General features: G+C 36.7%; 1 pseudogene; it reads right to left on the reverse strand.

The window, feature by feature from the left end:
* Positions 1–5,852: 5,852 nt before the first annotated feature.
* On the reverse strand, positions 5,853–7,991 carry LOC134377566 (nucleolar protein 11-like; annotated as a pseudogene).
* Positions 7,992–10,012: the final 2,021 nt, after the last annotated feature.

Genomic DNA, 10,012 nt, shown 5'->3' on the forward strand with positions numbered 1-10,012 from the left:
CCATAATGCAATTTGCAGAAGATTAAGTCTATCCACCAACAAAAGCTTGATCTTAGCAAATATTCTCTTTCCCTACAACAGCTTCTCCAGCATTTTGACATATCAATCAAGTAATTTGTTTGTCCTTGAGCCAGCAACCTTGCTGTGTTACAGTTCTATACTTACAACAGACACTTTAGCCTGGGGAAAGTTTCCTCTCTTTTGCAAGGTGAGCATTTCTATATGTGATTCCAAAAGGTTACAGCTGAGACTATAGGGCTTTAGAGGCACTGTGAAATACATTTTCTTTATAGTTTACCCCACAAGAGTAGATACTACATAGTATTGACTACTATTGTTAATACCCTACTTGTTTTGTAACTTTTTAAAAAAATTTAAGGAAATAACAAAAGCTGATTGAAAGGGGTTAAGTTCCATAAAAATAACTTAATCTTTTAAGTTATTTCCTGGATTAAGAGACTACATAGAGCTGCATGTACAGCTTGAAAACTAGAATAATTTCCATAGAAACATCTTCAAATAAGTGCAAGCTAGCAAAAATGTACTGAAATAACCTGAGGTAATTATTCAGAATATTAATATTTGACATTCTAGTGTAACTAATTGTCAGCACATTCCTTATTGCTTCAAATAAAGTTTTCATTTTTATAACATGGTAAGTTAATCTGAAGTGCACTTAAAGAAGCATGTAATAAATATTCAAGCCATACTTGGTGATGTATTACTATGAGAGAGAAAAATGATAATAGGCTCAACAGTTATATTTTCCCCACATTTAAAAGATGTGTTTTCAATTTAAGCTTATTAGTAATCAAATGCAGGAAGTGCCTAGGGTAATATACTTGGAAGAAAGCAGTAAGTTCAAACTAATTATTGTTTACAAGCTAGTTCTGATTATGTGTGCACACACGTGCATACCTGCTTTTTTCTGTTGCTTTCTTTCACTAATATTGGCTGTAACTCAGGAAGAGATTAATTGCACACTTTCTGGACTGTAAGATGGAAAAGGTCATTTCTATATCTGTTTCCTTGTCTAATTTCATTTAAAAAATTTCTTTAAGAAACATAATCTCACGGGGAAAAATTACTATTATTTGTCCTGGCATATCTTAATAAATTCAGAAATTTGGAGATAGATATTTTAGAAGGATGAAGTTGACATACTGATATCAGAAATATGTTGCTGTTTACCAGTAAGATATCCCTCTCTATGTTTATATATTGTTATTGAAATTCAATGTTAACCACTTAATAAATATAAAGTGCAGAAAGGAATAAAGAGAAGACTCACCTCCTCCTGTCCTCAGAAAGCTTAGACTCTGGCTAGAGACAAACTGCATACTCTGGAACCATTAGTAACAAAGCACAGAATCTGATTAGAGTCAACTCAGTGACACAGACAATACCTTTACCTCTTAAATGATTTCAGAGGAGGAAGAACTCATTCACTGAAATTAGATAAGGCTTCAAGGGGGAGGTAGAATGAGATCAGGACTTTGAGTAATAATTAGAATTTGGCCATTTAAAGGGATGTCAGACACTATAAAATACTGTAGGTAATTAAGTGGATAAAGTCACCCAAGCCTAAGTGCGCCAGGTAAACCTACAGGAGGTATGTACTTGACCTCACTTAATCTGGCCATCTATCCCAGGAATTGAGTACATTATATCTCCCCTTTACAGATGAAAACACTGAGGCTTAGAGAAATAAAACGATGTTCTCAAGTTCATACCACTAGCTGGAATTTGAAATAGGGAAGCCAGTTTTCAGAGCATGTAATCTAACTACTGCATAATATTGCCACTGTCAAGACAGGTTGTGATAAGCCTACTTTGAGTGGCAGGCCCAGAAATGTGGATATCTCATACAAACCAATAAATTATTGAAGTTATGAACAAGGAAGTGACAAATAATTGATCTGGGAAGAGTTGCCAATCACCAGGATCTAATATTGTACAAGGCAGGGTTGCAGAATTCAAAAGACCAAACTCAAAGAGGTTATAGAACCAACAAGTGCTATATTTCATAGACAGAATGAAATCAAGATTGTTGACTGGTATAGGAAAGGCATAGGGTTATTGATAGAATGAACTCTGAAAAGAAACGACAGAGCTAAGGTGCGTTTAAGTGAATGATAGAATATCCAAGTAAAAAGGTCTCTTATGCAATTACAAACATATGATTTTAAACTAAGGTATTATTTAGAATATAAATGGGGCAATCGTCATAAAAAAATCTAATTAAAGCCTTGAGATGAAATCAAACCGAGGACTGAGTTTTGGAAAAGGCTTACAACAAGTTAAGTGAGACTAAATGGCAGAAGAGGAAGAGGGTGGTTGGATAAGTGGGGGGAGTACTAAATTTAACCCCACAGAAAAGAGTTTTCTAGGAAGGAAAGTCAATAATAACCAAAGTTAAATGGAATTCAAAGGAAACACACCAGCAACAACAAAAACAGCACCACCCACAACCATCAGACAACTTAGCAAGGGTGTCCACAAAATGTTGGAGATAAAAGCCAAAGCATAGTGAACTGAAAAGAAACTTTCAGGAAATTCTAATAATAAAATTAGGGATGTTTGGGAATAAAGAACAAATTAAGATTAAGATGTGACCTAGCAGAGCATCAAGGTCAAATAAAATGTCTTACTACCCTCAACTGTCTTAAATTACAAAGGACCTTAACTTGTTTATGTACAAGGAAAAAGGAGTCTGTGGAGGTGAAATAGAATAGTAATAGTAGCAATACTAGTAGTAATGATAATAATAATATTAGGTATTGTAATAGAAATAAACTGAGGCAGAATCTACCTCTCTATACAAGGAATAAAGAGCAACTGTGCGATTACTGGCTCTCTAACTATAAGCTTTGAGATCTTGAAAACCCCTTTGATTTATTTGAGTCTTACTTTCCTAACTTATAAAACAAAAATAATAAATTTGTTCATTTATTTACTCATGAAATATTAATTAAGCAACCACAGTGTTTCAGACAGTGCTGCAGGTCAAACACTGTATGGGCTTCAGGGTAATGAGAGTTTAGGGAACAAGATGATGAGCAAATCAACTTTGGATTACAGAGCCAAGAGCAACAATATATATTTGAACAGGGTACTCAGAGAACACTGAGGCAGGACATTTAAATTAAATGAGGGGTCATTATATAAAGAAAAAACAGAGATATTAATTAAATAATTAAAGTGGAGTCCATTCAGGGCAGAAGGAATCACGTATACACAGGTACAAAACAGGTATGAAGTATCTTGACTCATTTTGTGATGCAAAGCTGTACTTTGGCATGATTACAGTGAAGGGTACATGTTGGAGATTTGGTGGGAAGTTATAATAGTGTGGTAGGGAGTTTCTAAGAAACCTGAAGTTTCTAAGAGGAGCCTCCCAGTGTTCACACATTTGTACTATGTTCTTTCCATGAGTGTGGGCTGGTCTAGTGACTTTCTAACATAGAATACAGCAAACATGATAGGATGTTACTTTTGTATTAGATTACAAAGAAGTGTAACATTCATCTTGCTAGCAGACTCTCTCTCTTGATGCCTTTCATAAAGCAAGTTGCCATGTGGGAAAGTTCCACATGACAAGAAATCTAGGGTGGCCTCTGGCCAACAACCAGCAAGGAACTGAGGTCCTCAGTGCAGCAAGCTACATGGAACGGAATCTCACCAGCACTGAGTGAGTTTGGAAGCAGATTCTGCCTCAGTTGACCTTGCTTGCAGCCTATGAGAGACCTTGAGGCAGAATATCCAGTTAAGCATTGCCCAAACCCTGACTAATGGAAACAATAAATGTGTGTGTTTTTCTAGCTTATTATTTTTTTTTATTGTGGCAAAACACGCATAACATAACATTCACCATCTTAACCATTTTTTTTCTTGTTAGCTGGATATGTATATATATATATTTTTTCTTTTCTCTTTCTTTCGTCACAGCACATTGTTTGCAGTAGATGAAACTTGCATTGTTGGCTGGTGCTTTAATGGTTCGTTTTGATAAACCCATACATGTTCATCCTTTAGCACAAAAGCACAAAAAGCCCTAAAGTTACGGACCCTATTGAAATTTAGGACATCTCCAATATTTTCTCTCTGTTTTTCTTTGTCATCTTTTCTTTTTTTTTTTCATAACCATTTTCAAAGTTTGTCCAAAAGTAGTCCTTATAGACTCTTGACTGTGGAAGACAGTTCAGAACAGTTGTTGCACAGCTGGACTGTCAACTTTTCCAGACCAGCAGTTAATATTTCATTTTTTTCCCCACGTCATTTTTATTAAAAAAATTTAAAAATGCTCTAACTCTCAGTTTTACAAAATCTCTATGGGAAACACAAGAGCAAGGTGCTGAGGTAAAAAGCAACTCAGGTAGTTTTATGTGTGTATGTTTTTCTCACTAAAAAAAATTTGTAAATTTAACTCCTTGGACTAATAAACCTTGTGTAAATTGCTACTTTCCTCCACATTTTTTTTTTTAAAGAAAAAAATTGTTTCGTCAAATGTTCACGGAGTATACACCAAAATGTAAAAAGACAAAATACAGTCTTTCTTTGTGGAATTTGTCTTTGATTGGTTGGTTGGTTTGGTGGGTTCTGTTTTCCTCTTCCAAAATGCTAGGAAAAGCACTATTGACTCTTTTTCTTTGAGTAACCAAGTGTAAGTTGAGGCTGGTTTGTGAGTTTCACTTTTGTTCCTTTTGTGTAATGTGATACTCAGAGGACTGCCTTGCTTAGGGGTTGGGGTGGGTGTGCATAAATACAGGGACCTGAGACTTAGGGATGAGGAAATTCACAAGAATGGGGATGGAGAGGAAGGGGACAGAGAAAGAGATGGGAAGAGATAAACAGAGAGAGAGAGAATTATATAGCAGTATGCAAAAAGCCACTTCAAAAGCTGTGAAGCAAAGAGAAATGGGTATGTGATTTAAGAGACTGAACCACTTAAAAATGATTAGTGCAAAAGCTGGTACTGTTGTAACCTAATTAGTGCAAAAGCTGGTACTGTTGTAAGAGGCTAATGAATTTAGAAGTATTAGTTTTGGATGCACAATGTATAAACACGTAATTTTGTTGCATCAACAACTGAAAGGTGTGGAACAGAGCTTTTAAAGGAGCAGAGTTTTTGTATGTTATTGAAGTTAATATGGTAAAACCTCAAGTTAAGAGTACTATAACTTTAGGATGTTAAATGTAATCCCCATGAGAATTACAAACAAAATACCTGTAGAATATATACAAAAGGAAATGAAAAAGGAATTTAAGTGTTTCACTACAAGAAATCAGTTAAACACAAAAGAATACAGTAATGTAGGAAATGAGGGACAAAAAAGCTATAAGGCATATAGAAAACTAATAGCAAAATGACAGAAGTAAGTCTTCTTTGCCCAAGGCTTTTCTTTGATTACGTATTCAACCTACATGCAGGGCAGTCTGGAGCAACCCTTAGCCAACAAACTTTCACATCTTTCAGTAGAAAAAATTCCAAGACTTTTTTTTTTTTTTTTGCTTCAATTCTGATTTTTTTATTAAAAGAAAAACCATTTTAAACACGTGATAAGAAATTAGCCGTTTATCAGTACACAAATAAGTTTACTTAAAATCAACTGTTACATATTTTTTAAAGAATTTCAGAACCTCTCCTACTAGTGTCCATAATCTAAAATAAGTTCATGGGAAATCTGTAGTCCTACCTAGGAGCATCAGTAAGTGATGGTCCAGGTTCTTGCCAACATTTTTCTCCTGACACTTAGAGATAGTCACAAACAAAACATCTTTCTTGTCTGGATAAACAGGAAGAAATTACATAAAGAACTTGATAAAATGTCTGTGAAAGCAAACTGGTAATATCAGAAGAGTTTGAGCACTTTAACTGAATATAATCCTCTGTTATTCTTTTCTTGATTTAGTTTCTGTCATTTCTGAAAACTTATTTTGATCTTGTAGATCTCAGAATAAACAAAATAAATATCTGGGATTTCACAAACTTGTAAAGATTTATTAGTAGGCGTTCTGCTTCCAGTATCATTACCACAACAGTTAAAGTCAGCGTTTAGAGGTAGGCATATCCAATCCATAATCTGGTTCAAGGTTGGAGAATGTACTTCAGGAAGGGTCATAGTAGCATTTTCACTATACTTCAGATAAAGGAAATATAAGTACTGGAGAAATAGAGTGATATGTTGTGCTGGAATGTCTTTCAAGAGAGGAAGAAGAAATGTTTCACTATATGCTGAGTGAAGAATTGCATTTAATAGAGCTGCTGTTTTGGTATCACAGGGCATGAAGTGGCTTCCTCTGTTGTGTCCTGAGGCTTTTCATTTAACTCTCAGTCACACTTATTGCAGTTATCTTCTCCAGGATTGAAGCCATTTTGAAGAATTTCAGTTTGCTCTTCCATTTTCTCATCTTGTACAGTGTCACTGTAGTCGAAAACTGACTCTATATTGATATCTGTTTCTTGAAGACTGTCATCACCAATGCTCAAGAAATTTTTTAACCAAGTGTGGGTGACTGGATCAGAAATGTCAGGGAAATGCTGTAGACAGAGCTGTAACATCTGTACATCTGTCTTTTCTAAGGCACCTCCCTTATGCCAGGGTACAAGGTGTAGGAAAGCACATGCATTTGGATATGTTACATCAGACAGTTGCGAGGATAAAATGATGGTTTTAATTTACATCTTCACAGAAGTCCTGTTACTATTGTCCCCAGTTACAGTATGAAAATCACTTACTAGAAAAAAATGTTATGTAGTTTTACTTCATTGTGTTTTTCTGAATCTTTCTTTATGGTTGATAACGTTTGTTCAAGTGGTTGTAAACTCACTTCAAATTTTCTCCTCAAATTTCTCCTTGACTGCTCTAGTTCTGGGATCTAAGTCTCTATCCTTGAGATGTTTCTCAGTTTACAAAATGGGGCATGGCATGAATGCCTTGATCTCTAGTATGCTTCAGTTTTCTAAGAACACCTGTCAATGATGACACTTCACATTTGTATGGAATTATGGTTAAAATTTTCCGTGTAGCATAAACACACTTCCCCCATAATACCAGAGTCGACTAGTAGTCCCTTGTGATAACTCTTTGAAGTCTGTAGCATTTGAAATTTTATGTTCTTTATGGAGAGGCATTCCTCTGAAGCTGATAGTGGAGGACCCAGGACTGCTCCATGATCTTGATCTAGCACAGTGAGTGCAATACCATCTTGAGCATTACCAGAAACAACAGCCGTAAGCAACAGTGATCTAACTGCCTTCTGATTTTTTTCCATGTCACTTGTATGTATTGGTATCGAGTTTTCATATAAACCTCCATCAGACCCTAATAACATCAGAGAGATGAATTTCTGATCCACAAATGAAGTAAAGTTCTGTATAACAGAGTTTGCTTCTTGTCCAAGTAAGAGTGTGTATTTGCTTAAGGTACATGAGTTAAATATTTGTACATAAGCAAAATAATTTCCCTGTTTTTCAGTAAAAAGAATTAAAATAGGATGCCTAAATACCTTGAAAAACTTTGACTATTTAATCACTTCTTCATCAGAGATAACAGTTTCAATTTTCTGCTAGGGCTCCGCAAGCAGGGCCTCTAAACCACGAACTACACCTTTGTTAAATAGCACCAAGGGTTCTGTCCCTTGTAATGAATGTATCCTTTGTATCTAAGCTGACAATGTAGGTTTAAATACTTTATCCAGGTTTACATTTTCATTATTCCATATTCTCAAAACCTTATTATCAAGTACAACAATATACTCTCCAGTTGGAAAGTTGCACATGACTGGGCATGTTATAATTTTTTTCCTTGTTTCACTGACCATCTCCCCAGGGGGTTTTGATCAGAAACCTTTTAGTGGATGATGGTTCTGCTGCTGTTGATCACTAGAAACTGGTCAGTTTCATTGCTCTGTTCCACACCTAAGAGTCTATCAGGCCCAGCGTCTGGGACTACTGTAGACAGTATGGATTATCCTTCCAGGGCTGCCATTTTTCCAAGATACTTCATATATTGTTTCTCAGAGGGTCACAAGCAGAGGACCCCAGAGGTCTTCAGTTACCCACAGCCATAATGCACCCTTTAATGACTTTCTTCCCTTACTTTTCCTTCTACCATACATGTGACATCAGCAATAATGTGCCAATAAACTGTATGCATCTACATCCTTGTCTCAGAAACTCAGATTTAGACCTTCGACAACTTCATACTGAAAGTACATGGGTACTTTGTAAAGTTCATGGAAAAATAGAATTGAAAGAGAAAATGAATCTTTCCATGAACTTTTTGAAGTATCTTCATAATTTGAAAGGTGATTAGGCAGAAGCTAGAGAAACTGGATATACAGGAATTTGAATAATTAGAGTAAAAAGTGTAGAGAACCTGAAATATGACAGTGGCAATAGAATACAAAGGAAAGATTTAAAGATTCTGAGGAGGTAGGAATTGATGGGAAATTGTGAAATATCAAATTAAAATATTAACAGGGGAGGAGGAATAGGAGCGATTCCAGGTTTTATGGCTATGTAATTAGGTGGATGGGTAATGGGGGAACCATAGTAGGAGCTGGAGTATGTGTGTGTTGTGTCTATTAGTGGAGAGCACATAATAGATATTATTCAGATACCTGTGTGTAGGGAAATGAAATGGATAAATGGTCAGGATCTCTCAGATGTTTGGAATCTTTCTGAGCGTTTGATGTAAATATAACTGTGCCCGTGTGCCCAGGTGTTCTTTGGCTATTGTCTGATGTGGATGTGTGTGGGCACCCATGTGTTCCTGGGTTATCAGACTTAAGTATAAAGGACAAATGGTTGTGATCCACAGGGCTCCCTGCCCCCGTGATGCCCCGGGAGGCTGCTACTGCTGCTGTAGGCTGTTGCTGCTGAGGAAGCTGAGGACTGAGCTCATGCTGGAATGAACCTGTCAACTCTGCCAATGGCTCCCAGGATCTTTTCCAATTACCTAGCTCATGACCTGTGTGTAAGGGGTCTGGTGACCCAGCCTGGCATGTGAGGAGTCTATGACCCAATCTGTACAATGGGTTTGAAGGGTCTGAGCCCTAGCCCAACATTGTGGAAATGCCACAAGGCAATCACAAGTAGATTATCGACCATCTAGTCTTACACTGGAAAATACTGAGATTATATATATTAGGGAGCTGATCCTGTGAGATCACCTTTGACTAACAGGAGATAGAAGCTGATAGACAAATACTTTTGACTTTTTACCTTGGGTAGACAGTTCTTGTATTTCTTAAGTCTTCTGAGAAGATTACATGTGGGCAAAAACAGTCACTCATGTGGGTGACCAACCCCAAAGCATACCTTTGCATTTGTTTTCCCTCAGTTCTTGTTTTATTCCTCTGTTCCTCATACCCTCTCTCTGGGATCATATTCCCAGTAAACTACTTGAGTAAAATCCTTTGTTTCAGGCTCTGCTTTTGGGAGAGTACAGGTTAAAATAAAGAATAAGCTAATGCAGAAATGAGATTGGAAGAACAGATGAGCAAATTAGCTCAGAGTAGGAGAGAGACCTCCCCCAATACACAGGTGAAGCGGATGGGTGTAGACATAGTTAATATTGTGAGGAAGAGAATACGTTTTGTTTCAGTCTAAATAGTCTCGGTAAGATATAAGTTGAAGTTATTTGCTCAGGTTGAGGGAGGCTGTGAATGTGTAAAGGGTTTCTGAGAAATGTGAGAATCTGGAGCTGGAGCATGGAGTAGGTGCTAGCTCTTGAAGGCTTCCCAGGAGACTTCACAGACCTGGCTGAGGTAGAAACCATGAACTGTGTGTGGTATCAATCATCCCAAACAGGGTGCTTTTCTCTGGCAGAAAATTTAATAGCTAGGGCATGGTTTTCTCTGGGGATAGGAGTTTAGAAGGTTGGTGTGATGGGTAGAAAATGCTATAAGAGGAAAGAGGGTTATAGATTTTAAAGAGCTGGGTCTTGGGTCAAGGCTGAATAGAGAAGAGAGTGAATCCAGAATAAAGTTGAGAGATTTGTAACAG

This window comes from Cynocephalus volans, chromosome 5, assembly GCF_027409185.1.
Source record: "Cynocephalus volans isolate mCynVol1 chromosome 5, mCynVol1.pri, whole genome shotgun sequence".
Taxonomy (NCBI): domain Eukaryota; kingdom Metazoa; phylum Chordata; class Mammalia; order Dermoptera; family Cynocephalidae; genus Cynocephalus; species Cynocephalus volans.